This window comes from Myodes glareolus, chromosome 9 (genome assembly GCF_982192425.1).
Source record: "Myodes glareolus chromosome 9, mMyoGla1.1, whole genome shotgun sequence".
Taxonomy (NCBI): domain Eukaryota; kingdom Metazoa; phylum Chordata; class Mammalia; order Rodentia; family Cricetidae; genus Myodes; species Myodes glareolus.
Window position 1 is genome coordinate 48,394,404 of NC_142034.1, and position 27,352 is coordinate 48,421,755.

General features: G+C 39.9%; 1 protein-coding gene, 1 long non-coding RNA gene and 1 pseudogene across 7 annotated transcripts in view; 2 read left to right on the top strand and 1 right to left on the bottom strand.

Moving 5' to 3' along the window:
* Window positions 1-27,352, bottom strand: part of Smg6 (SMG6 nonsense mediated mRNA decay factor) — a 242,521-nt gene that overhangs the window by 188,472 nt on the left and 26,697 nt on the right. The window lies entirely within an intron of this gene.
* LOC146893039 (uncharacterized) lies at window positions 8,450-16,072 on the top strand. 3 transcript variants are annotated; one of them, XR_015003674.2, is made up of 3 exons: window positions 8,450-8,662; window positions 10,238-10,376; window positions 15,470-16,072. It is a non-coding gene; the product is annotated as an uncharacterized LOC146893039 (long non-coding RNA). The 3 variants fall into 3 exon arrangements; XR_015003676.2 differs by having other exon boundaries at window positions 10,238-10,363; XR_015003675.2 differs by having other exon boundaries at window positions 10,241-10,376; window positions 15,470-16,071.
* On the top strand, window positions 23,349-23,775 carry LOC146893038 (ATP synthase F(0) complex subunit f, mitochondrial pseudogene; annotated as a pseudogene).

Below are 27,352 nucleotides of genomic sequence, written 5' to 3' on the forward strand. Positions count from 1 at the left end.
GGTGGCTCACAACCACCTGTAATGTAGATCTAGTGCCATCTTCTGGCCGGCAGGCATATGTGCAAGCAGAACACTGTATACAAAATAAATATATCTAAAAAACAAACAAACAAACAAAAAACAAGGCCGGGTGGTAGTGGCACAAGCCTTTAATCCCAGCACTCCGGAGGCAGATCTCTGTGAGTTCGAGACCAGCCTGGTCTACAAGAGCTAGCTCCAGGACAGGCTCCAAAGCTACAGAGAAACCCTGTTTTGAAAAACAAAGAGAGAGAGAGAGAGAGAGAGAGAGAGAGAGAGAGAGAGAGAGAGAGAGAGAGAGGAAAAAGAAAAAAGAAAAAACAAAAACAAAACAAACTCTGTCTCAAAAACAACCAAACAAAAAACCTGGGCTGAATATGGTGGTTCCCACCTAAAATCTCAGCACTCTAGGATAAGGAAGAAGGGTGGGTCAACAAGGATTTGATGCCAGCCTTTGCTAATTAGTTTGAAGTCAGTCTGGGCTATAATATGAAACCTTGTCTCAAAAAATAACAAAAAAGGTACTATGCTTACAGACTACCTGATTTAGAGTCCCAGTATCCACATCAGATGGCTCATTAACTATTCCAGCTCCAAGAGGGTGCAACTCCTCTGGCCTTTGAGAACACCTGGACTCATATGCACATGTTCACAAACTCAGATATGCACAAATACACATAATCTGAAATAATTATTTAATAAAGCGTGCATAGCAACATCTCAAATGGGAACTCTGCACAGATATGAAGAAAAGAGAGACTTTAGAGTGGTGCATGTATAATTCCAGCACTCAAAAGGTTGATGGCTCAGGAGTTCAAGGTCATCCTAGGCTACAGACCAAGTTTCAGACCAGCCTGGACTACATGAGACCTTGTCTCAAAAAAGAAAGAAAGCAGCAGGTGAAATAGGTCAGCAGCTAAATGTAGGTGGCACCGAGCCTGATGCCAAGACCCATATAATATAAGTTGTTGTCTCTGATCTACACTGAAGGGCAGAAGTATGGAAAGGAGGGAGGGGGAGAGGGAGAGAGAAAGAAAGGGAGGAAGAAAGTAGGGAGGGAGGAAGGCAGGCTGGCCAAAGATACATGACTGTTCTGTATTTACTCCTTGTGTGTTTATCACCAAGAAAAAAACAGGACAGAATGGTATGAACAACCACCACTGATTCCAAAGCCAAGCTAAAGACCCACACTCAAACTGTAGTTATGACATTTATTTACTTTGCAACTATATGCAAATCACACAATTTTCTTTAACCATAAACTAAGAAGTAAGAATGACTTCATATCCCAAGTGTATGTATTATCACCTTGGTAAATTCTTTTTTTACATTTTATTTCTTTCACAGCTCTGGAGATGGCAAAAAATATTTCTTTGTGTCTATATGAAGTCTGTGTGCCTATATACACATTTTTGTGGGCATGCACATGTGTCTTGGGTGTTGACTCTCACTATCATGTTCGAGATAGACATTTTTGGATGCAGACACCAGGTTAGTTGGCCCATTCTCTCTCCCTGTAGGAGTGTTACAATTACATAAGCTTTGATATCATACTTAGTTTTTACGTGGGTTCTTGGGACTTGAACTCAGGTCTTCATTGCTTACAGAGGAGATGCTTTTTTTTCCCAACTGAGTCATCTATTCAGCTTTACCTGAGCAACTATTTTCTTTTTTTCTTTTCTTTTCTTTTTTTTTTTTTTTTTTGGTTTTATCAGACAGAGTTTCTCTGGCTATCCTAAAACTTGCTTTGTAGATCAGGTAAACTCACAGAGATCTGCCTTGCTCTGCCTCCCAAGCGCTGAGATTAAAAGTGTGTGCTACCACATTAGGCTCTTCATCATCATTTCTGAAGGTCTCCAAGTAATTCTTAAAGACATCCAGATTTGGGAACCAGTGGGCTGGCTATGCAGTGGGTTAGTGAACTACGACTTACTGGTCAAATTTAGCTTGTTACTTGTTTTGCATAGTTCTTCAAGAATACTTTCATGCACTCAAGGGGCAGAGGAAGGTGGATCTCTGTGGGTTCAAGGCCAGTCTGGTCTACAGAGCTAGTTCTAGGTCAGCCAAGGCTACAGAAAGACACCCTGACTCAAAAAAACAAAACAAATAAAATAAAATAAAATGAATAGTTTTCACATTTGAGGATGAAGAAGTTGGGGATCTCATGATGTAGCGGCTTTGATACATTATTTTAATGTCTGAAAAATATCTAAAAATGACCGGAGAGATGACTCAGTGATTAAGAGCACTAGCTGCTCTTTCAAAGAACCCAGGTTCAGTTCCCAGCACCTACAGGGCAGCTCACAACTGTCTATAATTCCAGTTCTAGGGGATCTGATACCCTCACATACATTCTGCAGAACACCAATGTACACAAACTAAAAACAAAAAGAAATTGCAAAAAAAAGAAAGAAAAATATCTAAAGAATATTTCAATGTATGAAAAGTGTATGAACTTGACTTCAGACCTGTATGTAAATGCTATACCCCTGAAAATTCCAGCACTTAGGGAGCTGAGGCAGAAGAAACACAAGTTCAAGGTCTGACTGGGCCACAAAGTGAGTTTCCGGTCTGTCTGAAGTACAGAGCAAGACTGTGTCTCAAATAAATAAATAGAGATAAAGACACACAAACAAGCAAATTTTAAAAAAAATCTATCTTAGGTTGAGAGGAAGTGGTGCACGTCTTTAACTGCAGCACTCAGGAGGCAGAGGCAGGTGGATCTCTGTAAGTTTCAGGCCAGCCTAGTTCCAAAATAGTCCAGACTGTTACACAGAGAAACTTTGTCTTGAAAAACAAACAAACAAACAAACAAATTAAGCCAGGCATGGAAATGTGTATCTATAATTCCAGTGTTGGGGAGTCAGAAGGAATTTCTTGGGCAAGTTGGCCAGCAAGTCTAGATGAGTCAGTGAGAGACCCTGTCTCAAAACAAGGTGGAGGGCTGGTGAGACTGTTCAGCAAATGGTCTTGTTGTACAAGTCTGACTAAGTTCAATTCCTAGAACCCACATATAAGGTGGAAGGACATGACTCCTTTAACTTCCACAGGTGTGTCATGGCACACATACTTATCATGCATTCGTGTATATACAAACAGACTAATAAATAATTAATCAAATAAGAGAACAGTTGAAGAAGACACCCAGCACCTATCTCCCGCCTCCACATACACACATGTGTATTGCATACACATGAACATGTATACATAAATACAACATACACACATAGACAAATAATAATATAACTAACTAGCTGGGCAATGGGACCCTCACCTGTAATATCGGCACTGAAGAGGCAGAGATAAGAATCAAGAACTGGAGGTCATCCTGCTTTAAATAGGAAGTGCCTATCCAGCTAGGGCAAGACGCTAAGCTCTTGTATCAATAAATGAATGAATGTTCCCATGTTCATTTGCATTTCTTACATGTTGTCTACAGATGCTCCACCTCAATTAAAATAGAGCTGAATAGCTGTAGCAAAGGACATACGGTCCATTGATATCTGGAGTAAAAGTAACAGTGGTGTCAGCTTTTCTAGATACACACAATGCCTGAGGATTAACACACATACCTTGGAAACAATGACTCTTGTGTGCTACGAAGCAAAGACAGATAACAATGAAGCATATGACTGAAATAACCCTTCCTCTGAGGATATTCCAATACCACCCACCTCTCACCACTTCAGGAAAACTCCTCATTTACAGTATTCCTCCAAAACTACCAAAAACTAAACAGAGTTCTGTCTGGATTTCTACTTTAGAAGCCACTATAGAGTTAAGTGGCAGGGTAAAAAGAGAAGACCCTTAGGCCAGATGCCTCCTGAACATCTTAAAAGCATCCCAAGCAAGGGAAAAGATCAGATTAAGATTATGAGTCCCTATACTCTGGTTTGACAATCTATAGCAAGCTACTCAAAAGTGTCACCAAGTTTAGAATCTCAAGGCATCTAGAAAAAGAGAGAGAAAGTTCAGACAAAGGGCAGCACTGCTACTCTGACTGGCTTACTTTCTGAATGACTTTTCTTTCTGACTTACCTCTCTCAACGTCTGGGAACTCTCATGCCTATCTACCCAGACAGGAGGAAGCTGAAACACCTTGTGTCTATGTTGTCTTCAGGCAGGGAACCAGATAAAAGTTCCTTGTGGGCACATAACACAAATCTATCTTGTAAACGAATATATTGACAGAATGTAAGAAAGATGGTGAGGTTCTTCTCATACTGTCAACATATTCATTAATCCAACTACTCACCACTCAACAGAAACTCCCCAGGTACCCTCTGTGTTCTAAACACCACATACAAAGCATGAAGAAGGTTGAATATCACGACTGGGAAGAATAGGACACTACAGGTATAAACAGTAGAAGTATTAGAAAAATTGTCTCAGGAAGTATTCTGAATTTAAAATCTGAAGGCAAGTAGTTGGTATTGAGGGGATAAGTGGTCCTGATTCAGTGGGTCATAAACAAAACAACAGAAGTGATGGCCCCAAGAGTAACATATTGCAGGTTACCATGGCAAGGTGAAAGATTTTTGTTGTTGTTGTTGTTGTTTTCTAGTCAGTGTTTTTCTATGTAATAGTCCTAATTGTCCTGGAACTAGTGCTGTAGACCAGGTTGACCTTGAGCTCACAGAGATCCTCCTGCCTCTGCTCCCTAGTGCTGGAATTAAGGCATGAGCCACCACCTCTCAGCAAGGTTAGTGATTCTACAGAACTAGGTAAGGCAGGCAAGGACAAGCTATAGAAGTTTTCGACAGAGAGTTTGATCTTAAGGCCCATGAAGTGTCTTCAACAGGGAAGTGACACGAACAAAGCTGTATTTCTAAAGGTCATTCTGGTTACTAGAAAATAAGGGTTGGGGCTGGAGAGATGGCTCAGAGTTTAAGAGCACTTGCTGCTCTTCCAGAAGTCTTGAGTTCAATTTCCAATAACCATATAGTGGCACACAGCCATCTATAATGAGATCTGTTGCCCTCTTCTGGCATGCAGGCATACGTGGAGGCAGAATGCTGTATATATAATAAATATAAATTTAATATAAAAATAGAGAAAATAAAATTTAGGGTCTTGAGGATTGGATGAGGATTAAAGGCAGGAGACTAGGTTGTTACTGTTTACAATAGAGTCAGAGAAGAAAGTGAAAAGACAGGACTAGATATGATCACTCCACACAGACAACTACGGCCCCTATCCATAAGTCCAGTGGTTGTAGTTCCACAAAGCCAACAGCAGAAGCCCAGAGCCATGAAGAAGTCTTCAAAAAGAGACAAACGAAATGCAATACTGAAATAATTTTTAAGAGATATATTAAAAATTATTTTATTTCTTTTCCATGTTTTTCTCAAGGCTTACTTATTTTATAGGCACTAGTGTTTTACTTGTATGTACTACATACATATGTATACAAGAATGTACATCACATGCATGCCCAACACCCAAAGATACCAGAAAAAGCATCAGATCCCCTGAAACTGGAGTTAAGTACAAATAGTTGTAAGCAGTCATGTGAGTTCTGGGAACTGAACCCAGGTCCTCCAGGGGAGCATTAAGTGCTTGTCTGTCTCTGTCTCTGTCTCTCTCTCTCTCGTTTTTCAAGACAGGGGTTTCTCTGTAGCTTCGGAGCCTGTCCTGGAGCTAGCTAGCTCTTGTAGACCAGGCTGACCTCAAACTCACAGAGATCCACCTGCCCCTGCTTCCCAAGTGCTGGGATTAAAGGCGTGTGCCACCACCACCCAGTTAGTCTCCTTTTAATGTCTTTATATGACCTAACATGGTGCTTAGATCTTAAAACACATATACTAAGTGGCTACTGAAAACCTATTACAGATTTAACAGATTGAATATGTTGTGCATATATTATACACGGATAGGCGCACACACACAAAGCTACAACAATAAACAGTACACTATTAACATTAATGCTGCAAGGAAAGTGTACACTTACCACTGTCTGTAACCATCTCTGAGAACATAAATCATCTTTTCTTAGAGTAGTTAGGCAGAACACAGACCAAGATATTCAAAAGAAAAGAATTCTATCAAGATATAGAATCCTGATCTATAGTAATAGTTTCATCTGCTGTGTTCCAGTCCAAATGACTGAGCTAAAAAATGATCACAATTCACATCAGAACAAAATCTCAACCTCGGAGATGGCTTAGTAAATAAAGGCACTTGAGTACAAGCTTAACAACAAGTTCATTCCCAGAACCCATGTAAAGGTAAAAAGAGCAAACTGATTCCACAAAGTTGTCCTCTGATCTCCAGAGTGTACCATGGCGTACACACACACATCATCCCCTTCCCATCGTGTATGCTCTAATTACATGGTAGTATTAAGCACTTTATGAATAGCTAGTGTGACTGAGGAAGTTTTTTTTTATTTTATTTCTTTGTCACTAATTAAAACAGCAATTACATTTCCTGGACATTATGACTCTAGTTCAGTGGTTCTCAAGACGTGGGTTGCCTCAGCCCATCAGAAAACACAGATATTTACATTACAATTCATAACAATAACAAAATTACAGTTATGAATTAGCAATATTAATAATTTTATGAGGCTGGAGGCTGGAGAGATGGCTCAGCGGTTAACACTGAAACTTCCAGGTCCTGAGTTCAATTCCCAACAATCACATGGTGGCTCATAACCATCTATAATGGGATCTGATGCCCTCTTCTGGCCTCCAGGTGTATATGCAGATAGAGCACTCAAACAAATAAATTTTAAAAAGAAAAAGCTGAAATAATTTACTATTATTATTATTATTAATGGTTGGAGGGCACCACAACAAGAGGAACTATGTTAATGGGATGCAGCATTAAGAAGGTTAAGAACCACTGGTCTAGACTGTGAACTGTTCCTTTAGTGAACAATTTATTTTTATAACCCCGAATAAATGGAGAGATGGATAAGAAGAGCTGACTAGAAAGATTGGTATTCCTCTATAATTTCTGGGCTGCCATATGGCAAGAACAATGAAAATACTCAGGAGCTCAAACATAGCTCAGTGGGAACAAAGGATTGAAGGGTCTGTCTATCCAATGCTCTATTATTCTGCCCAGCTCTGGAACCTACCCATATAGAAAGCTGTATGTCCTAACATCTGCTTAGTTATTGAATTTCACCTTTTAGATTCTTGGGCACAGTTCCCAACCTAAGGACACATTGAACTCACAAAGTTGGTACTCAAGAGTTAAAAATACTTGCTGAGTGAAGGTGGTACACACCTAGGAGGCAGGGGCAAGAGGATCTCTGTGAGTTCAAGGCAGCGTGGACTACAAAGTGAATTCCAGGATAGCCAAGGTTAGACAGAAAACCCTGTCTTGAAAAACCAAAATAAAATGAAATAAAATAGATACTTAGACACAATTCAGTTCAGACATTAGTGGTTTAAGTTTTCCTAGCAAAAGCAAGTATGTCCTATTCAATCATAATAGCAAGTTCCATAGAGTCTTCAAAACGTAAGGAAATGCTCCAAACACTTTATATGCACTATTTAACTCTCAGCCGCCCTGTGAGGCAAGTACCACTTTCCAGGCTACAGATGAGGAAACTAAGCAAATGCCTGAGGAAAGTGCAAACAGTCTGCTCCAACTTTGAGCTCTTAAACTTTGAGCAACAACAATGAAACAAATTCTTAAAAACCCAACATTTGTCCTGGGAAAATCCATAATCTTCAAGAGTCAAAGAATGTAAGTATACGCACATACTATCATCAAGGGACTGTAAACAACTCAGACGAAAACATCTGCAAACACAACCTCTGCCCACCCACCTACCATAATACCAAAAAAACAAAACAAAACAAAAAAAAAAACCCTAAACCTCTCAGAAAAGGGAGAAGAAAGAACCTAAGAACCAAGCAAGGGAGAATGAAGCTTTACTCTAAAGACAGATATGGTTACAAAGACGATTTTATTAACTACTCTGCTGTGGGCACCAAAAAGCAAGTAATCAGCATACAGGGAGCACTGGCAATCTCATGCAAGCTTCAGATTTAAGGCACCAAATAAGGGAAGGATTCTGGCGCATCAACTCTAGGAAAAGTGTTTCAAGTTAAAAATGGTTATTCAGGTTTGGATGTGAACTTCTGTATCTGCTCTTTATCAACAGAGGCAACTCTACCTCACAGGCAGCTAACAGGAGAAAGAGAAAACTAAAAATCAAAATGGATCACAAAGGAAAACCACAGGGTCTGGTACAGTCTGCCATTTTCTTGTTATCAAAGCCAAGGCTGCAAATATGGCAATGCAGAACTCAGACCCTATCTGACCTGAAGTCAGCACATCTACAAACAGGCAGGCCATGATGTCACTCCGCACCCCCACCCCCCAGTCATAGTTCAGGAATAAGGTGAAAAAACCACAGCACTATTGGTGTAAGACCCAGTTTCACTGTAACTAGAAGCAAGGCCTTCTTTTGGTGAGGGTTGTTTAGTGGGTTGTTTTACAGGGTTCAGTTCTTACTTTTTCTGTGCTATTTCCCAAACCAAAACTACCAATTCAAGAAAACACCTCTCTCTTCTTTCTCGTTTCTGTTACTCTACTGCTTACTCCAGGCTAGCTGGCCCTCAAGTTCACAGGCCATTCTCCTGTCTTCACCATCCATCTTGCTGTAGCAGTGCTGGGATTATAGGTGAGTACTGCTGCGCTCAACTTTTTATATGGGTTCAGGGTTTAACTGGGCTGCTAAGCTTGTGGCTGGCCCTTTTATCCACCGAGCCATCTTTCTGCCTTCTTCCCTCCATTCTTATCTCTCAATTATCAATCTTAATGTGAGTATCAGAAACATAAACATTAGTTGTTTCTTGCTTTATTTGCAATGTCTACTCACTGTCACCATTAAAAATATAGGAAATATTTAAGTTCAAAACTAAAAGAAAGAAAAAAAAGTGATATTAGTATACTGCCACAAAGGACATTTTATGACAACTTATCACCTTATACAGCACTCATAAATGTAATGCTTCTCTGTTATACACTACAATCTTTTTTTTTAAATTTACATCCTTTTATTTAATGTTCTTCCAAAAGCCTTTCTGGAGGCTCGAGAGATGGCTCATTGGTTAGGAGTGCTTGCTGCTCTTGCAAAGTACCTATATTTGGTTCCCAGCATCAACATCAGACAGCTCACAACCACCTGTAATTCCAGTTCCAGGGTATTCGACACCCCTCAGCACACATGCATGCACACATAAACTCACACTGGTACCACAAACACATAAATAAAATAATTTTTCACAACTTTTATTCTAGCCAGGTGGTGGTGGCACACACCTTTAATCCCAGCACTGGGGTGGCAGAGGCAGGTGGATCTCTGTGAGTTCAAGGTTAGCCTGGTCTACAGAGAGAGTTCCAGAGCAGGCTCCAAAATCTACATGGAGAAACTCTGCCTTGTAAAACAAAAACAAAAACAAAACAAACAAACTTTTAGAATACTCCTGTATGTCCACCCCCAACCAAGATGTCTAATCCTGACGCAATAGAAATGAAGGTGATTAGGCTAAAAGTTTGGAGCTCTCCTTTGAAGTAAAAAGCTGCACTGGTAGGGTTGGAGAGATGGCTTATCAGTTGCTGCGACTGAAGAAGACCTGGGTTCAGTTCCCAATACCCACATGGCAGTTCACAGCTGTCTGTAGCTCCAGGTTTGATGGCCTTTTCAGGCCTCCATAGGCTCCTGCATACATATGATGCACATATATACAAGCAGGAAAACACTCATATACATCTTTAAAATAGAAACAAAACACCTGTTCTAGTTAGTGTTAAATACCAAACCTCTACCTATTTTAGACACAGAATCCGGAAAAGACATAAAGAAATCTGTTCATGGAAACATTAGAAATTTAGAAATGCATTCTAGACGACCTGACTCCTTGTGTGCGCTGGCCTCAAGGACATCATCTTAGGGCACCAACGGTATTTATCAGTGCCTTATTCAGTCTGACAAATGTCACTTATAAGGACTTTAAAAGCCATACTGTTTTGCAGATCTGTCCAGAAGTCTAAAGGAAAACCTGCCAAAGAAATTCCTCAGAGAGAATGTCAACCGCCTTAACATAGTTTGCTATACAAATTAGGACCTAGCATCTCAGAGATTTGTGGCACACGTCAGCTCAAAATTTCATTAGCAACTTATGCCAGAAACTCTCCAGAAAAATGCAAATCCACAGAGAGTCTTATCCCAACTTCTTTTTCCCTTATGTCTCAGTAGATGCAGCCCTACTATGCATGTAAAAGGCAGGAAGAGGACTTACTATCGACAGTTACAACACAAAGCATAACTTATTCCTAGCCAAGCGGGGCTTGACTCAGAAAGTTCCCAGAATGATGGAAGGTATGACTTCAGGGTGAGTCAACTTCAGTTAATGTACAAAATAAAGCAGAGAACTATTTAAAGGATTCACTTCTAAGATCAGGCCAAATCAATTTACTTTGTGACAAATCCTTAGTTCCAAACAAGCGATTAGATTTCATCAATGTGGACATCTGTATTGTGATCCAAGATATTCCAATGACAGACGCTCACCTAGAAATCCAAGAGGCAGCCACCCCTAACAGATTTATTTCCCTTTCTTCTTTTTTTATTTTTCTGAAGGGGTAGGTATAGTGGAGCATAGAGCAAGAGCCTCTTGCATGCTAGGCAAGTGCCTTTTCACACAACTACTTGGCTAAATGGTAAATAATTTTGTTTTTGAGATAGGGTCTCACTATATATACCAGACTGGCCTCAAACTCAGAGATCTGCCTACCTCTGACAATTCTCTTCAATTCTGCAATTAAAAGTGTGTGTGACTCCCCCCCCCCCATTCCCCACCCTGTTTTCATTTTCTGGGGTTGTCTGTTTGTTTATTTTTTTAAGATAGGGTCTTAACATATAACTGCAAGCCTCTCGTCTCAGCCTAAGGAGCTAGCATTACAGGCTTATAACACCACGCCAGGCTTCCAGGCAGGTTTTAACTATATGGATTTTTTTTTCTATATTTTTCCTTGCTGTCCACATCTGCTTTTTATGTGAATATGTGCATATAATTGCACTGCCCTCAAAGGGCAGATTCCTCTGGAGCTGGAGTTTGTGACTATGAGCCACCCGTGTGTTCTAGAAACTTAACTTGGATTCTCTCATTAGTACTAGCTCTTAACTGCTAGGCCCACATCTCCAGCCCCTACATGTACCTAAAAAACCTCTTCCATGCCAGGTGGTGGTGGCGCACGCCTTTAATCTCAGAACTCAGGAGGCAGAGGCAGGCAAATCTCTGTGAGTTCAGCCTCCTCTACAAATGTTAGTACTAGAACAGGCTCCAAAGTAACACAGAGAAACCCTGTCTAGAAATACAAAGACAAACAACAACAAAAAAACAAAACAAAGACTGCTATTTTTCTCTGATCGTCCTTAGTTAATGTCTTTCTCCTCTCTATAACAATGTATCTATTTATGCTATTATATTTACAAAACTTCATTCTAAATACTTATAGATCCATTTCTCTGACTATAACATACCTCTGAGGGAAAGACCAACATCATTTACTTCCCTACATGCAGTGCCTAGAACAATAGAATACAAAAAATACTAGTTTAACATTTATAGAAATTACCTGAATGGTGAGAGAAAACTGGTTTTCTCAGAAAATATTAGCTAACCTTAAAACAGTTTTTTATAACTGGATAAATAGGTCAAAAGGAAAAAAGAAAAACACCCATATAAAATTATGAAGGCAGTTTATTTAAAGCAATACAGAAAGGTATGTACCATACTAGATGAAAAAATAGATTTAAAAAAGAAAGGAGCCGTGTGGTGGTAGCACATGCCCTTAATCCCAGCACTTGGGAGAGACAGATCTCAGTGAATTCAAGGCCAGCCTGGTCTACAGAGTGAGTTCCTGGACAGACGGGACTGTTACACAGAGAAACCCTGTCTCAAAAAACCAATAAAAGAAAAAAAAGGTAAGAAAAAAAGAAAGAAAGAAAGAAAGAAAGAAAGAAAGAAAGAAAGAAAGAAAGGAAGGAAGAAAAGAGAAAAAAGGAAGGGGAACTGGCACGGGGGATAAAAGAGGTCAGCAATGGTAAGGTCACAACACAAATGCATTCCAGCAAGTTCTTTACACTCATTAGAGGAAGTTACCAGTTTAGTTGCGCTCTAACTTCTCCACAGTTTAAGAATTACTCTGAACAGCAAGTTCATAAATACACTTAACTAACGTTACAGCATCAACAGCATGAAATTTCTCCCATGATTTTCACAGGTGGCACCATGTAAATCAAAAAGTACTTGCTCAATATAGGGTGAGTGTATGAGTGTATACCAAGTACAAATGAATAGGTAATACCATTAGTGACCAATATGTCAGTTACTTAGCATAACTGGGCAGTTCCAGACATAAATAACAGAATAGATGTCTAATAGATCCTATACTAGATACATAATACATTTAGATCCACAGATAAAAAACAATTTAAAAATCATGGAGACACTTAAAAATAGAAGTGTTGCTGATATACTTCATAATGCCTCAGATCTCTATCTCTTTAATTCTTTCTGATCTAGTCTATACACTAATTCTCAGGAAGATAAAACTGAGCAGTAACTCCAACACTAAATATTTATAAGTAAAATGAAAAGCTTCCAGGACGGGAAAAACCCAGAGTATACCTCAGGAGCCAAAAACAGTCCATAGACTGGGGAAAGACCACAGCCAAGAAAACAACTGTTTCATATTCTTCATCTTAGTCGAAACATCATATCCTAAATGGTGAGAACAGAGTAGACAGATGAAGTTCTGGAACATTTATTGCAGGGAAGGAATGCAGAACAAGAGAACTATGGCTAAATAGTTCTCTATTTAAACCCAAGAGTAAGGTCAGAAACAAAAACCAATATAGGAAACCAAGAGAAAAACAACAACACAGGGGAAGCAAGAAGGTTGCTGCAGTCTCTTACCCCACACAATAGGCAATGTCATTATATAGTCCTTCCAACATCACGATTGTAGACTGAACAGGGTCCAGTGTACAGGACTCACTCTTATTGGGAGACTCTTCACAAACTAGAAGCTAGATCCTCAGGGACAATTTATAGTACACCCTCACATACATGCCAGCTGGCTGCAACTCAGCAGCTGATTGCTCCCTTGTCTAACTTGGTAAGGAGCCAGAGGAGGACTTTTTGTAGTCAATTCTCCCATGCTGGAATTCACTAATGCCAGAGTTCTGGCTTAAGTCAGGATATCAGGTTATTCATGAGATGCCAAAACTGTATCTTTACATTGGCTTTGAACAATTCTCTCAAGTATACCATACAGATTCCCACAATCTCCAACATCATCTGGACACTAAGGCCAAAGACAGCAACTTCTCACAGTGGAGAGAAACAAGATTTTTAAAGTATGAGTAACATCAAAACATACTTTTCACAAATTATAAATCAACCTCACCAATTCTAAAAATGGGCAAGTGGACAATACACTCAATAAATGGTTTCCTTAAAATCTACTATTCTATTTACTGGGGATTCTCCCCTTTCTACCATGTACTCAAATTCTCCCTCCCTATTGCTAACTTATTCTATGAAGATCAAACCACAAGTCAGTTTCTCTTCAGAGGAAATGGTGAAAGAATCTGACAAGTTGGTTTTTTTTTTAAATCTTTATCATCAAACCTAAAATTTATGATTCTCAACTAGAATAGCACTTCTCCTCCCAGAGTGTTTAAAAATATGTGGGGACCACTAATGGCAACTAGAAGACAGTGCCAAGAATGCTACGGATCTTGTAGTGGCAAGTGCACAGAATGAATTGTGTGATCACAAAGGTACTAAAAAAACAAACAAAAAAAAAACACAAAAAAAAAACTTCACTCACTAGCAATGTCTTTTCTTTTTCTTTTCTTTTTTTTGTGATTTTTGTTGTTGTTTTGTTTTTGTTTTTGTTTGTTTTTTTGTTTTTTGAGACAGGGTTTCTCTGTAGCTTTGGAGCCTGTCCTGGAACCAGTTCTTGTAGATCAGGCTGGCCTCAAACTCACAGAGATTCACCTGCCTTTCCCTCCCAAGTGCTGGGATTACAAACCACCTCCTGGCTTGTCTTTTGTTTTTCAAGACAGGGTTTCTCTGTGTAGCTCCGGTTGTCCTGGAACTCATTCTGTAGATAAGGCTATCCTGGAACTCAGAAATCTACCTGCCTATGCCTCCCAAGTGCTGGAATAAAAGGCATGTGCCATCATCGTCACCCTGGCTCATTAGCTTAAAAAAAAAAAAAAGACTTCAACCTTAACTTAAATGCCTTTATTCTTCCTGGCATCTAGGACAGTGAGAAAAGAATAGAACATCATCTAAGCCAAGGGTTTGAAGTCAGCCTGAACATCATAAACAACTTCATTTGGAAAATGAGCTAATGAGCTAAGAGATGGCTCAGTGGGCAAAAGTATGTCCTGGACTAGAGTTCAGACTCTAGCACCCACATAACAAGCTGGACACATAATCCTAAACCATGCCAGCAACCCAAGTGATTGGGTTGTTTCCCAGGGGAAGGGAACAGGATGATCACTAGGGCTTGCTGGCTGCCAGTCTAGCCAACAAAACAGAAGCTCCAGATTCAGGGAGAAACCCTAAAAGAATAAGGTGGGAAATGATAGCAGAGGACACCCTGATAGCCTTCTTGGGCCGCAAAAAGAACATGTACACTCAGAAACATACATTTAAATACACCTACACACATATGTGTACATATCCACATATATGCCACTCACAGATACAAATAATACAGATATACTAGCCATGTTGTCAAATTACTGAGTTTAAAAATATTTTACTTAGAAAAAATATAGCACAGTATGTTATAAACAACTTCAATAATAAATATATTAATATGTATGTTTGTTTTTTGAGACAGAGTCTCATTACATATCCCTGGATGGCCTAGAACTTGCTAGACAGACCAGGTTGACCTCAAATTCACAGAGATTTGCCTGCCTCTGCCTCATAAGTGTTGGGATTAAAGGCATGACCAACCAATAATAAATATAATAACTGGTTCCACACTTAAGACCACTGGCTATTAATGATTTGGGCTTAGCTCTAGCACCCATGTGGTAGCTCACTGTACATTAACTCCAATTCTGGGGAATCTGACATCTGCTGTGGGATATTTGTACACTGTGTGAAAGTGTATTGCTGCGATTGGTGTAATGAAAAGTGGAACTGCCAATTGCTAGGCAGGAAGTGCAGGTGGAACTTCTGGGTAGAGAGAGGAAGTAGGAGGAGAAATCTATGCACGCACGGAGATGCTAGGGGACAACAGAGAGGAAACAGGCGGTACAAAAGGGAAGAAAGGTAACACCACACAGTAGAATGAAGATTTAAAAATATGGGTTAAGTTATAAGAGCTAGTGGAACAAGCCTAAGGCCGAGCTTTCATAATTAATAATAAGTTTTTGTGTCATTATTTGCAGGCTGGTTGTTCGACGAGAAACTACTACTAAAGACACCCTCTTCTGGATATTCAGACAAAATGCCCATACATTTTATAAAATAAAAATTCATTTTAACCGGGCGATAGTGGTAAACGCCTTTAATCCCAGCCCTCAGGAGGCAGAAGCAGGTGGATCTCTGTGAGTTCAAGGCCAGCCTGGTCTACAAGAGCTAGTTCCAGGACAGGCTACAAAGCTAGAGAGAAACCCTGTCTCATAAAACCACACACACAAAAAAATCATTTTACAAAAATTTAATGGGGCTAGAGAAGTGGCTCAGCTGCTAAAAACTTGTATTCCTCTTGCAGAATATCTGAGTTTGGTTCCCAGCATACATACACACTAGGCAGCAAATAACTGTCTACAACTTCAGCTCCAGGGTCATCATGTGATGCCTATGCCAGCATCTGTACTCACATGCTCATACCTATACACATACAACTACAAATAATAAAAAATATTTACCAAAAATGTTTTTAAAAGACTAGAAGCTTAAATATCTAAGAATTGAGGATGGTAAGATAATTCAGCAGGCAAAGAAGAGCTTGCCCCCTTAAGCCTGACAACATGAGTTTGAACCCTGGGACCCACACAATGAAAAGAGAGAACCAACTCCCATAAGATGTTCTTCGAACTCCCTAGACACACACACAAACAAAATTAAAAAGTAGTAATTTTAATTAAGATCCAAGAATTGAAGAATGTGTTTGATTTCTAACCAAATAGTTCTCTGATCGACCTTTCTCTTCTTCTGTGAATTTTAGCTGATTCACACTTTCTTCTGAACGTTCACTTTCAAACACGTTACTGGAAGAACACACAATCCCTCTCCTTCCTCCTCCAGGATAGATTACTTCATACTTGCTGTGAGTGCCACTCAGATTTCTCTTTACAATTACTGCCATTTTTTCTAAAATGTCTAAACTAAACCAAAGCTTGGAAATTCTGACTGGTATCTGGGTCCTGACTTTCCGGATGGTGACTGAAGGTCATGTGGGGTGGAAAGTGGCCTGTGGGTAACAGAATACACACATGCACGCGAACAGGATATGTTGGTAATCTGGCTTCCTGAGACCTAATAAGTTGTGAGAGTTCTCACCATCACCCTTGGAGAAAATGAAAAACCTAACGTTGGGAAATGCTGGGTTAAAGAAAATGCCAACCCTTAGCATTTGCTCTGGCAAAATGTCTGGGAAGGGGCACCTTTTCCTCCTATGCCATTTTACTTATCTAAAAATTCAAAGCAAATAAAATGAACTAAAAGTTTTTCACAGCATGAAAGCTGGTGTTTGCAGCACAGCTTATGTCACGTCTCAAGCCCAGAAACACGAAAAGTGTGGTTTTGGTGTTTAACCAGCCTCTACTGCACCCTGGCACTGTTTCTTCCCCCAGAGAACTTTAGAGGAAAGAAATCAACCTCCTATCTTGAAATGAACAGCCATGATAAAAATAAAGCCCTGAAGTGGTTTGGTGACCGAGGTCACAAGGGGTGCCACAGGTCTGAAGGTAGGGCCAGTGTGCGCTGAGAAACTTCAATGCAGTCAACCGCAGAGAAGACGACCTCAGTCCCACAGTCCAGCATGGTCTAGGAAGCTGCCCTTGGTCTTATTAGGAGTTGCTCCTCATGGCGCATTTTATATTCTCTGAAAATCCTAGGCCCCGATTGTGACTTTTACAGCAAACTAGCTGAGCTGCTCCTATAATCTATGAAAAGCAGAGGCAACAACTCCTGTGTGCTTACAGTCAAATCTCACTCATAGAAGCATACTTTAAACTCACTTCCTGGGTGAAAGAGTATAGCATGAGATTCATATTACAAAGTGAAACTAGGAACTGACATGAAATCAACTCACAGCAACCCCTCCAAAAAGACCTGATACCCAATTTACAAATATGAAGTGTGGCATGGTGGCACACGCCCTTAATTCCTGTACTTGGGAGGCAAAGGTAGGCAGATCTCTATGAGTTAGAGGCCAACCTGGTCTACACAGTAAGTTCCAGGACAACCAATACTACACAATTGAGACCCTGTCTCAAAAACCCAAACCAAAACAAAGAACCAAACCTAAAACAAATATGAAATCCTTACATCCATGAAGCCAAAAAATTAATCTTTCTTTGCCATGATCATATAATTAAGGGGAACAAAACAACTGGATTATCAGAGATGAAACATTTGCCTACTAGCAAACACAGAGGTGCAGCTCTTCTTGAACATTCCACACTGCCCAGAGTAAAGGAGGGCAAATACATTTCTGCCCTTCATACTGGCAGGAGCTCTGAACCTGCAAGCCTAATGACTCATGATGGATGCACAACAACTAGAATATACTCAAAAATGTGTCAGGTGATTCTGTCTGAGGGAACAGGCTTTGAAACCAAGGCTCTGGGTAAGCAGGAGGAAGGATACATTTGCTTATGTGCTACCCATACATAGCAGCTTTCTTCAGTGTTGTGGTAGTGGCAGCAGCAGCAGAAGCTTAGCATACAAACTGCACAAGACACTAAAAAGCAAGAGAAATGATGGCTCTGAGGAAAATGTCATAAGTATAATTTTTTTTCTGAGACAAGGTTTCACCCTGTCTGTCTTAGAACTCACTTTGTAGACCAGACTGGCCTGGAATTCAGAGATTCGCCTGTCTCTGCCTCCTGCTCCCGCCCCCAAGTGCGGGGATTAAAGGCATGTGCCATCACCACCCAGCAGTATGAATTTTTAATTGTAAAAATTCTCAAGAAAGTTCAGACTGAACATGTAAAAACTCTATATGATGGCTGCCTAGCTCTTAAAAAAAAAAAAAAAAGCACAAAACATTCAGGCCAGATCCACATGCAAATTTTCAGGCAAGAACATTATTATTACTACCATCTTACAGATGAAGAGGCTGAAGTTCAGCCAGTTATGGACTGGGCCTAAGATCTCAGAGCTAATAGTTAATGAAATTAGGACTTAAAAATCAAAGATTTTCTAAGCCCAGACACTTTACCCTCTAATACACTCTATTACCCTGATTCTGACATGTAAGATACTAAACAAAATTAATGAAAGTTACCAAAATACCATCCTCTAGAGAGATACATTAGACTTGAAAGGAATCGTTCACAAAAAAACTCACCCAAGTTTACTGGTAAGAAAGGGAGGGGAAGCCAAGTGGTGGTGGCGCACACCTTTAATTCCAGCACTTGGGAGGCAGAAGTGGGTGGATCTCTGTGAGTTCGAGGCCAGCCTGGTCTACAAGAGCTAGTTCCAGGACAGGCTCCAAAGCTACAGAGAAACCCTCTCTCGAAAAACAAACAAACAACAACAAAAAAAAGAGACAAAGAAAGGAAGGAAGGAAGGGAGGGAGGGAGGGAGGGAGGGAGGGAGGGAGGGAGGGAGGGAGGGAGAGGAAGGTGATTAACAACTGTATACGTGTATATATTACCTAATCATTTATTTTAATAAATATGGAACTGTGGCTACTGGGGGGGGTGTTTTTCTTTGGAACAATGGCTAATTGTCTATATACCAGTGGAGAGCCCCAAATCTATGCATATATGTAGCATTAATGGACTCAGTAGAATCAAAAAAGAGAAGACATGAAGTTGGGAGGAAGATGTGGAGAGAGAACCCTAGGAGGACTTCGGGGGAAGAGTAGAGGAAGAATATAATCAAAACGTTGTAAATATGCATGAAGTTCTGAGACTTAAAAACCCACTATATTAAAAATATACACTTCATGAATTTAGAATCTTTGCACAGGGGTTCTATTAATCTCTCCATCAATCCAAATGCATTATATGTGCTACAGAAGCCATATTATTTGATTAAGATATTTTAAGAGGTTGAAGCAGCTGGGTCAGTTCAGTAGGAGAGCACATGCTTAGTAGGTATAAGGCCTTTGACCCTCAACTATATTTGACTAAGAGGTGCCAAGCATCAAAATCAAAGAGATATAGGTCAGAGCTCTTGTAAGAATCTAAAGAGGTCTATTCTACTGACCAAGAGACTCTCCACTTAGAACCCAGCTTTTAAACAAAAGCCACTGAAGGGGCTCCAAATTAATCCATGTCATTCTAATTAGATCTAGTTCGAGATGCTTCCTCATGAGATCAACAGGTAAAATTCAACTGTTTTGTATCAAGGATCGAGGCTAGGGCCTTACATGTCCAAGGCAAGCATTTTCATTTTATTTGAGATGGGGTTTCACACTATGTACTCCAGTTTGCCTTACACTAAGAATCCAAAACAAAAGAATCCTAAACAGCAAGATTACAGTACATAATCTTCTGTGATAACTGACCTATTGAGAGCCTGACCTTGCCTGGGTTCATGCTTTCCTTCTCTATGGATAAAGAAGTTTCTCTTCCACGGCAGGAGGAATGGCCTTCCCCCAGAACTGTAACTGTCCATTTGAACAAAAACAAAAACAGTGATAACTATGCCAATCTAAGGAAATTAGAATACCATTTTCCAATCAGACTACTGAATATTTAAGCATGGGGGCTGGAGATTCGGTTCAGAAGTTAAGAGAGTTTGCTTGCTCTTCCAGAGAAGCTGAGTTCAATTCTCAGTACCCAAGTCAGGCAGCTCACAACTGCCTATAACTCCAGCTCTGGAGGATTCAACATTTACTTTTGGCCTCCTCAGGCACCTAACACTCACATGCATACACATACAACAGAAACACACATAATTAAAAATAAAATAACTCTTTAAAAATAGTGGTTCTTGTCAGGCACTGGTGGCTCATGCCTTTAATCCCAGCACTTGGGAAGCAGAAACAGGTAGATCTCTGAGTTTGAGGCCATGAAGCAAGTTCTATGAAGCAAGTTCCAGGACAGCCATGATTGTTACACAGAAAAACCATGTCTTGAAAACCAAAATAAATAAACAAATAAATAAAGTGATTCTCTCTTGGTGGCAAAAATTTATGATCTACAATATTTATGTGCTGGTTTTCTTTGGGATTTTGTTTTGTTTAGTTTTTTTTGAAACATGGTCTTACACTGAAGCCTAGTTGGCCTCAACCTTGCAGTAATCCTCTTGCCTCAGCCCTCTGAATGCTAGGATTACAGATGTGAGCCACCAGGCATGGTTCATAATCTCAATATTTTTTTAAACAGAAAAAAAAAACCTTAATGGAAAAAGGGGGAGGGAAAAAAAAACTTTACCCTAAGCCATTGGCAGTTTTCTTTAACAATCAACAGAAAATTTAGAAAGCCTCTGTCAAGCTACCTTGGTGATGCACTCCTTTAGTTTAAGCACTCCAGAGGGAAAGACAAACTGATCTCTATTATTCTGAGGTCAGCCTGGTCTATACAGAAGGTTCTAGGCCTGCTGGAGCTGCAAAGAAAGACCCTGATTCAAACAAATCAAAACAAAACAAGAAAGCTTAAAAATTCATCAATCATTAAACTGAGATGAAAAAGAAAAAAAAAGATTCAGACAACATCCAACCCATAAAATTTAATGGATGACACGCAAATTTCATGGAATCAACAATGCAGAAATGACAAGTAAACAAGAAATCTGAGAAACATCATTTCCAGAATCCAGAAACATTAGGAGAGACCAGTTATGTATGACAACCGATCTGTCAATCTGACTGGACTGAGAGATGCCAAGGTGCTTAGATTACTAAAGCACATTTCTCTGTGTATCGCACACATCGATGATTATTTCCACAGAGAATTAGCTAAGCAGGGGAGATTGCCCGGAGAGTGGACAGCACCATTAGACAGACAAAAAACAAAGAGGAAGAGGAAGCCAGCTAACACAGGCACTGTTCTCTCTGCATCCTGGCCACCAGGAGGCAAGAGCAGCCTCTGCTGCACACTCTGGCAACCATGATACTTTTGCCTTGCCTTAGTCCAGAACAATGATTCCAGACAACCATAAGCTGAAACCTCTAAAACCGTGACCAAAAAAATCTTTCCTCCCTTTAAGTTCTCTCAGGTGTTTATCACAGTGACAAAAACTAACACATCAGCCCACTGACTTCCTCCCACAATACCACAGCACCAGCTGGGAATAGGCACTAGGGGAAGGTTCAGCCTCATCCCACCATTCCCGCATTATCACACTGTCCCTCAACTGACCAAAGGTGGGTAAACCTGCAAACCCTTTGCCATGCCACATCTTGTTTGCTTTTTGTTCCTGGAACATTCTTTTTGACTCTGCCTGGCTAAATTCTCCAAAAAGTCTTCTGAAACTACCTCCCCTATCCACACCCCAACCCAGGTCTGCCAGATCTAGACCAAAGACCCAACTCTCTCACAGTACTCATAAATTGACTTAATCACCAAAATGTATCTGTAACAAAACAAGCAAACTTGGGGTGTTTTTGCAGTCATACCCAGACATGTATAAAACAGAGCAAATGTGACACTCAAGGTACGTTCCCAGTTAGGTAAACAAGACAATTCTCTGACCTTGAGCTTCAGGATTTAGTTTAAATAAGTGCCCTTTGTTTCTACTCAGACCCTTAACTTAAACATTTTTGTGCTTTTTGTTGGCTATTTTTCTGACTCCAGGCATAATGTTATCTAGGGTTCCTAAGTACAAGAAGGTTGTGATGAACCTATGGAGAAAATAGAGACCATATTTATCCTAAGTAACAATCACCTGCAAGCCAAGTGTGGCAGCATACATCTTTAATCTTAGGACAAGGGAGATGAAAGCAGAAGAATCAGGAGGTCAAGGCTATCACAAGCTGTGTAGAAAGTCTGAAATCAGCCTTGCTGGTAGTGGCACCTGCCTTAATTTCAGCACTTGGGAGGCAGAGGCAGGCGGATCTCTGTGAGTTTGAGGCCAGCCTCAACTAGTTCCAGGACAGGCTCCTAAGCTACAGAGAAAACCTGTCATGAAAAACCGAAACAAAACAACAACAACAACAAAAGAAAAAACCTATACATCAAAACCTGGGAGATTTTATGCACCATTGGTCTACCAGCAAACTAGGCCTAAAGCCTAATCAACCCTACCCATCACCAACTGTCTTAACCAATAAAGTTCTACTAAAACATAGCCATGTTCATTTCATACCACAGTGGCATTGTAACAACAAAAGACATGAGATCTATGAAACCTAGAATATTTATCTAACTTTTTAATGGGAGAAGTTTGCTGATTCACACACTAGACACAAAATGGTCTGGAAAAAAAAATAACAGTATTGAGCCAAGTGTAGTAGTACACACCTTTAATTCCTGTACTTGGGAGGCAGAAGCAGGTAGATCTCCATTGATTTCAAGGCCAGCCTGGTCTATGTAGTGAGTTCTAGGACAGTCAGGCTATATAATGAGAAACTGTCTCAAAACAATTAACAACAACAAAACACTCAGCGAGTTGCCTCAGCCAGTAAAGACAAGCCTGGGACTCATATAATATAAAAGTGGAAGGACAGAACAAATTCTAAAGTTGTCCTCTGACCTCTACACACATTCTATATAGTTTATGTACCTCCCTCATGCATCATGTTCACATATATGTATATACAATAATAAATAACTAAAAATAATAATGTTGTATTCCTCTTTACATTCCGAGCACAAAGTTGGCACATGAGACAGACAGGCAAACTTCAACTGGATAAATACTGGGCCCAGAAACAACCACCTATTTTAAAATTCACCACAACTGTAATACATTTTCCAGACCATAAGAAGTTTTGGAAAAGATATTATACAAATAAATAAACTAAATAATGATGCCATCTAAAAAAGCAAGAAGGAACACAAACAAGGTGAAATAAGATATAAAAGTTGAACATTTCCTGAAAGACACTTAAGGAAATGTTCAACATCCTTAGTCATAAGAGAAATGCAAATCAAAACAACTGAGATTCCATCTTACACCTGTAAGAATGGCCAAGATCAAAAACACTGATAAGGGACTGCAAGATGGCGTCGCTCGTGCCACTGAAGAAGAAGCTTATGGAGGTTAAACTTGGAGAACTGCCAAGCTGGATATTGATGCGGAATTTCACCCCCAGTGGCATTGTGGGAGCCTTTCAGAGAGGTTACGACCGGTATTACAACAAGTACATCAATGTGCGGAAAGGCAGCATCTCGGGGATTAACATGGTGCTGGCAGCCTATGTGGTTTTCAGCTACTGCATTTCTTACAAGGAACTCAAACATGAGCGGCGATGCAAGTACCACTGAAGAAGGGTCACTATGAGGGACTGCACACCTGAGCATAAGCGCCTCTCCTACACCTATCCATGAAGAACTCAACTCTGGCTGGATCTTCATGTCTTAAGAACTAGTGTCCAATAAAAGGTGACTGACTGATAAAAAAAAAAAAACCCACTGATGACAACTTGTGCTGGAGAGGTTGTTGGGAAAGGGAACACTTCTGCATTGCTGGTGGGAATGCAAGCTGGTATAACCCCTTTGGATGTCAGTGTGGCGATTTCTCAGAAAATTAGGAAACAACCTTCCTCAAGACCCAGTAATACCACTTTTGGGTATATATCCAAAGAATGCTCAATCATGCCACAAGGACATCTGCTCAACTATGTTCATAGCAGCTTTGTTTGTCATAGCCAGAACCTGGAAACAACCTATACGTCACTTGATTGAAGAATGGATAAGAAAAATGTGGTCCATTTACACAATGGAGTACTACACAGCAGAAAAAAATAACGACAGCTTGAATTTTCCAGTAAAATGGATGGAGTTAGAAAACATCATATTGAGTAAGGTAACCCAGACACAGAAAGACAATTATCACATGTACTCACTCATAGGTGGTTTTTAAACATAAAGCAAAGAAAGCCAGCCTACAAACCACAATCCCAGAGAACTTAGACAACAATGCGGACACTAAGAGAGATTTACATAGTTCTAATCTACATGGGAAGTACAAGGTAGAAAAAGACAAGATCTCCTGAGTAAATTGGGAGCATGGGAACCTTGGGGGAGGATTGAAGTGGAGAGGGGAGAGGCAGGGAGGGGAGCAGAGAAAAATGCAGAGCTCAATAAATATCAATAAGGAACTGGAGAGATGGTTCAGTGGTCAAGAACACTGGCTGCTCTTCCAAAGGACCCGAGTTCAATTCCGAGTATCCACTTGGCAGCTCACAACTGTCTGTAACCCCAGTTTCAGGGGATCTGACACCTTTATACCAATGCACATAAAATAAAGTTATTTAAAAAATAAATAAATATCAATAAAATAAAGAAATTTTAAAAAGTTATAAAAGTTTAAAATAAGATCAGATCATATGAGAAGCTGTCAAGGTCCAGTGCAGACTGAACACCAAAGGAGGGCAGAGGCTGATGGGAGCATAGTTAAATGTTCAATAGCATTTTTGCTTATGTAAAGACAGGCCCAGATTTTTCACATGTAAGAAAAGGCTGAGAATGGCAGGGCAGATGGCTGCAGAGAACAAGATCACTAAACTTCCAGGGACAAACCCTCTTGGCTTCTCTTATTCTTCCTTCCCTAGCAGACAGACAAATACTACGTTCTATACAGGATTCTAAAAATAGAAAATCAGATGCTTCAAAAAGTGGGACTGGACTGTCAGCTCAGTGGTTAAAAGCTCTTGTTCTTGGAGAGGACTTGGGTTCAATTCCTAGCACCTACAAGGTGGGTCACAACTGTCTGTAACTCCAGTACCAGAGGATCTGATACTGTCTTCTGACTTCCTCAGGCACCGGAAATATAAGTGGTGCTCATACACATACATATAGGCAAAACATTCTTACACATAAAAAACTTTGCCAGGTGGCAGTGGTGGTGTATGCCTTTAATCCCAGCACTCAGGAGGGAGAGGCAGGCAAGATCTCTGTGAGTTCAAGGCCAGCCTGGCCTACAAGAGCACCAAAAGCTACACAGAGAAATCCTGTTTCAAAAAACTTAAAAAAAAAAAAAGATTTAAATAAATAAATCTGAAAAAGGTTTTTTTTTTTAATCCTTAGCAGTTTCATCACAGATCTTTGCTATTAAGTGTGAGAATTATTCCTGGTGCTGTAATTTAATATCCTTGATTAATTCATCAACAGCAACAATCCACTGTTCAGAGTAAGCACCCCTGTAGTCTGAAACATAGCTAAGGAAAAGCCACCATAAGGAGAAAATACATGACATAAACGTTTGTAATAAGACAAACAGCCATATTAAGAACACATGATGAAAGAAAAAGCACGCTGAGATGACAAGTACAAACAGTTCTGTACAATATTCATGTCAAATATGGAACACGGGGGACTGGAGAGATGGCTCAGAGGTTAAGAGCACTGGCCGTTCTTCCAGAGGTCCTGAGTTCAATTCCCAGCAACCACATGGGAATTGTGAGATATAATGAGATATATATAATGAGATCTGGTGCCCTCTTCTGCCATGTAGGCATACATGTAGGTAAAACACTGTGTACAAAATAAATAAATCTTTTTTTTAAAAAAAAAAAAAAAAGAAACACAGGACATTGCTCAGTGATAGAGAACTTGCCTAACATGAGACGCTAGGTAAGATTCAGCATCACAAAACACAACAAAAATGAAAAAAATAGAAATTTGTTTCATTATGACCAAGTGTACTGAGGAACACTTTGACCATTAACACACATTTTGTGCTTGTTTGTATGATTCTGCTCACAGGAAACACAGGAAAGCACATGCATCTATTTTCAGCACTCAGGAGAAAGGGAAGATCAAGTGTTCAAGGCCAGCATAGGCTATAGACTGGGACACCAGAAAACTCCAGCTGAACAAAGCTGCACAAGTGCACATAAAACACACACACACACAGAGACCACAAATATGTCAACCTCCTCCATCCACACCTGACCATCTCATTAATAGCCATACCTACACACGCCTGCTCAACATTTGTCCTTTTGATTTCTCAAAACCCTTCAGAAGCTCACTCCGACAAGCAAACTTTAACTTAATGTAATATTTATATACTTAGTAAGCATTTAACACATAGAAAATTGAACAGCTGCATTTAATAAAGCTCTTGTCTCTTTTCCCTTTAGTATGTCACTGAGTAAATCTCTTGAGTGTTGGGTACCAACTCATTTCTCTGTAAGCCTGTGGTTTTTATTGCACAATTTGTACAACATAGTGATTTTCAGGAATGTATGTGTTACATTATAGTATACTGACCACATATCCAACTGATAATTTAAAAAAGCAAATTGCAGAGTATTATAAATTAATTTTGTTATATAATGTATTTCAGGACTATACATTGCTAGGGGAGATAGCAATGCCTATCATACATGACACATGATCCCCAGGGTTCAACAGACAGTATCACAAGCAAACACACACACACATACACACATGCATGCATGCACGTACGCATAAAGTGCTATTTCATAGTTCTGAAAGTACGTGTTTACATGAACAACCTATAGACTATTAGAAAAATGTCTAAAGTTATATCTACCAAATAGTTCACAGTGCTATCTATGGAGGTAGAAATGCAAGCGACTCTCACTACAAACTATGCATGCGCTTTTATTTGATTTAGAAACGATGAATTAACATAACTTCTTCAATACAAATATTTTCTTTATAAATCAAATACTGCAAGACTAGAGAAATGGCTCAGAAGTTTAGAGCACTTGCTGCTCTTTCAGACGTCCCAAGTTCAGATCATGGCACACACTTCAGTTAAATCACAACTACTTGTAACACCAATTCCAGAGAAATTTGGTAACTACTGGCCTGCACATGCTCACACAGATGCATACACCTATGTATCTTCAAAAAACAAAACCTACAAATATGCTGGTGGCACTCAGTACCAGAAGGTGGCATGCAGGTTGCTGAAGGAGAGCTGTCATCAACACTATTACTCAGCAGTAGAATCTTTATGCTACACTACCAAATGAGTCTGCTAGTGAAGCAGTTGGCAAATCTGTTAGG